Source organism: Arachis hypogaea, chromosome 20, assembly GCF_003086295.3.
Source record: "Arachis hypogaea cultivar Tifrunner chromosome 20, arahy.Tifrunner.gnm2.J5K5, whole genome shotgun sequence".
Taxonomy (NCBI): domain Eukaryota; kingdom Viridiplantae; phylum Streptophyta; class Magnoliopsida; order Fabales; family Fabaceae; genus Arachis; species Arachis hypogaea.
In genome coordinates, this window is record NC_092055.1 from 94395763 (window position 1) to 94400031 (window position 4269).

At 43.1% G+C, this 4269-nt stretch overlaps 1 non-coding gene across 1 annotated transcript; it reads left to right on the forward strand.

Annotated features, from left to right (window-relative positions):
• Positions 1-3654: 3654 nt before the first annotated feature.
• LOC112788319 (small nucleolar RNA R71) lies at positions 3655-3762 on the forward strand. The gene has a single exon (XR_003195687.1). It is a non-coding gene; the product is annotated as a small nucleolar RNA R71 (small nucleolar RNA).
• Positions 3763-4269: the final 507 nt, after the last annotated feature.

Sequence of the window (4269 nt, forward strand, 5' to 3'; positions counted from 1 at the left end):
GTGTTTGAGCTCCTCAATGTCTCTTCCTTGCCTTTGTTGCTCCTTCCTCATGACTCTTTAGTCTTCTCTAATTTCATGGAGGAGGATGGAATGCTCTTGGTGCTCCACCCTTAGTTGTCCCATATTGGAACTTAATTCTCCTAGTGAGGTGTTAATTTGCTCCCTATAGTTTTGTGGAGGAAAATGTATCCCTTGAGGCATCTCAGGAATTTCATGATGAGGAATTTCCTCATGCTCTTGTCCATGAGTGGGATCTCTTGTTTGCTCCATCCTTTTCTTAGTGATGGGGTTGTCCTAATCAATGAGGATGTCTTTCTCTATGTCAATTCCAGCTGAATTGCAGAGGTGACAAATGAGATGAGGGAAGGCTAATCTTGCCAAAGTAGAGGACTTGTCCGCCACCTTGTAGAGTTCTAGGGATATAACCTCATGAACTTCTACTTCCTCTCCAATCATGGTGCTATGGATCATGATAGCCCGGTCTATAGTAACTTCAGACCGGTTGCTAGTGGGAATGATTGAGCGTTGGATGAACTCCAACCATCCCCTAGTCACGGGCTTGAGGTCATGCCTTCTTAGTTAAACCGGCTTTCCTCTTGAATATCTCTTCCATTGAGCTCCCTCTTCACAAATGTCTATGAGGACTTGGTCTAACCTTTGATCAAAGTTGACCCTTCTAGTGTAGGGGCGTGCATCTTCTTGCATCATGGGCAAGTTGAATGCCAACCTTACATTTTTCAGACTGAAATCTAAGTATTTCCCCCGGACCATTGTGAGCCAATTCTTTGGGTCCAGGTTCACACTTTGATCATGGTTCTTGGTGATCCATGCATTGGCATAGAACTCTTGAACCATTAAGATCACGACTTGTTGAATGGGTTTGGTGAGAATTTCCCAACCTCTTCTTCGAATCTCATGTCGGATCTCCAGATATTCACCCTTTTTGAGCTTGAAGGGGACCTCGGGGATCACCTTCTTTTTTGCCACAACTTCATAGAAGTGGTCTTGATGCACCCTTGAGATGAATCTCTCCATCTTCCATGACTCAGAGGTGGAAGCTTTTGCCTTCCCTTTCCTCTTTCTAGAGGTTTCTCCGGCCTTTGGTGCCATAAATGGTTATGGAAAAATAAAAAGCTTTAGCTTTTTCCACACTAAACTTAGAAGGTTTGCTCGTCCTCGAACAAAAGAAGAAAGAAGAGAGTAGAAGAAGAGGAAATAGAGGAGATGGAGGGGGTTTAGTGGTTCGGCCAAGGGGGGTGAGTAGTGTGTATGATGTGTGAAATGAAGAAATGAAGTTGGGTTTATATAGGAGTGGAAAGAGAGGGTAGGGTTCATGTATTAGGGGTTGGGTTTGGGTAGGAAAGAATTTGAATTTGAAATGTGCGGTGGGTGGGTTTTTTGGGGAAGAGTGGGAAGAGGTGATTGGTGAATAGGTGATGGGGAAGAGAAGTGGAGGTGATTGGTGAGGGGTATTTGGGGAAGGGTGTTATAGGAAAGTGTGAAGAAGAGAGATAGTAAGTTGAGGTAGGTGGGGATCCTGTTGGGTCCATAGATCCTGAGGTGTCAAAGATTCCTCATCCCTGCACCATGTCGGCATGTAAACGCCCCTTGGTTGCCAATCCTGGCGTTAAACGCCAGGTTGCTGCCCATTTCTGGCGTTTAACGCCAGCTTTTCTCCCCTTTCTAGCATTTAAACGCCAGCTCTGTGCCTATTTCTGGCGTTAAACACCAGCTCTGTACCCCTTTCTGGCATTAAACGCCCAGAATGGTGCCAGACTGGGCGTTTAATGCCTATTCTGCTACCCTTACTGGCGTTTAAACGCCAGTAAGCTTTTCCTCCAGGGTGTGCTGTTTTTAATACTATTTTTCATTCTGTTTTTGCTTTTTCAGTTATTTTTGTGACTTCACATGATCATCAACCTACAGAAAACATAAAATAATAATGGAAAATAAATAGATATAATAAAATTGGGTTGCCTCCCAACAAGCACTTCTTTAATGTCAATAGCTTGACAGTGGGCTCTCATGGAGCCTCACAGGTACTCAGAGCATGATGATGGTCTCCCAACACCAAACTTAGAGTTTGAATGTGGGGGCTCTATTTGACTCTGCATTGAGAGAAGCTTTTCATGCTTCCTCTCCATGGTTACAGAGGTAGATCCTTGAGCTTTAAACACAAGGGAGTCCTCATTCACTTGAAGGACCAATTCTCCTCTGTCAACATCAATCACAGCTTTTGCTGTGGCTAGGAAGGGTCTGCCAAGGATGATGGATTCATCCATACACTTTCCAGTGTCTAGGATTATGAAATCAGCAGGGATGTAGTGGCCTTCAACCTTTACCAAGACATCCTCTACAAGTCCATAAGCCTATTTCCTTGAATTGTCTGCCATCTCTAATGAGATTCTTGCAGTTTGTACCTCAAGGATACCTAGCTTCTCCATCACAGAGAGTGGCATGAGGTTTATACTTGACCCCAGGTCACACAGAGCCTTCTCAAAGGTCATGGTGCCTATGGTACAAGGTATTGAGAATTTTCCAGGATCCTGTCTCTTCTGAGGTAACCTTTGCCTAGTCAAATTATCCAATTCTTTGGTGAGAAAGGGGGGGTTCATCCTCCCAAGTCTCATTACCAAATAACTTGACATTTAGCTTCATGATTGCTCCAAGGTACTTAGCAACTTGCTCTTCAGTAACATCTTCATCCTCTTCAGAGGAAGAATACTCATCAGAGCTCATAAATGGCAGAAGTAAATTCAATGGAATCTCTATGGTCTCAGTGTGAGCCTCAGATTCCTATGGTTCCTCATTAGGGAACTCCTTAGAGGCCAGTGGACGTCCATTGAGGTCTTTCTCAGTGGAAATCACTGCCTTTCCCTCCTTTATGCATTCGGCCATGTGGAACATGTTTATGGCCTTGCATTCTCTCTTTGTGTTCTCTTCTGTATTGCTTGGGAGAGTACTAGGAGGGAGTTCAGTAACTCTCTTACTCAGCTGACCCACTTGTGCCTCTAAATTTCTAATAGAGGACCTTGTTTCAGTCATGAAACTTAAAGTGGTCTTAGAGAGATCAGTTGCTAAGTCAGAGTGGCTCTGCTTAGAATTCTTTGTCTGTTGCTGAGAAGATGATGGAAAAGGCCTGCTATTGCTATACCTATTTCTTCCACCATTACTGTTGTTGAAGCCTTGTTGAGGCCTCTGTTGGTCCTTCCATGAGAGATTTGGGTGATTTCTCCATGAAGGATTATAGGTGTTTCTATAGGGTTCTCTCATGTAATTCACCTCTTCCATTGCTGGGTTCTCAGGATCATAAGCTTCTTCTTCAGATGAAGCTTCTTTGGTACTGCTTGTTGCTGCTTGCATGCCAGACAGACTCTGAGAAATCATAATGACTTGCTGAGTCAATATTTTATTCTAAGCCAATATGGCGTTCAGAGTATCAATCTCAAGAACTCCTTTCTTCTGATTTGTCCTATTATTCACAGGATTCCTTTCAGAAGTGTACATGAATTGGTTATTTGCAACCATCTCAATGAGTTCCTGAGCTTCTATAGGGGTTTTCAGATGAAGAGATCTTCCTGCAGAATGGTCCAATGACATTTTTGACAACTCAAACAGACCATCATAGAATATACATATAATGCTCCATTCTGGAAGCATGTCAGTAGGACACCTTTTGATCAATTGCTTATATCTTTCCCAAACTTCATAGAGGGACTCACCTTCCTTCTGTCTGAAGGTTTGGATTTCCACTCTAAGCTTGCTCATCTTTTGAGGTGGAAAGAATTTGGCCAGAAAAGCACTAACCAGTTTTTCCCAAGAGTTCAGACTTTCCTTAGGTTGTGAATCCAACTATATTCTAGCTCTGTCTTTTACAGCAAATGGAAAAAGCATAAGCCTGTAGACCTCGGGATTAACCCCATTGGTCTTGACAGTGTCACAGATTTGCAAAAATTCAGCCAAAAACTGATGAGAATCTTCCAATGGAAGTCCGTGAAACTTGCAATTCTGTTGCATCAGAGAAACTAATTAAGGCTTAAGCTCAAAGTTGTTTGCTCCAATGGCAGGGATAGAGATGCTTCTCCCATAGAAGTCGAGAGTAGGTGCAGTAAAGTCACCAAGCACTTTCCTTGCATTGTTGGCATTGTTGTTATTTTCGGATGCCATGGCTTCTTCTTGTTTGAAAATTTCTGTTAGGTCCTCTCCAAAGAGTTGTGCTTTAGCTTCTCTTAGGTTTCTCTTCAAGGTCCTTTCAGGTTCAGGATCAGC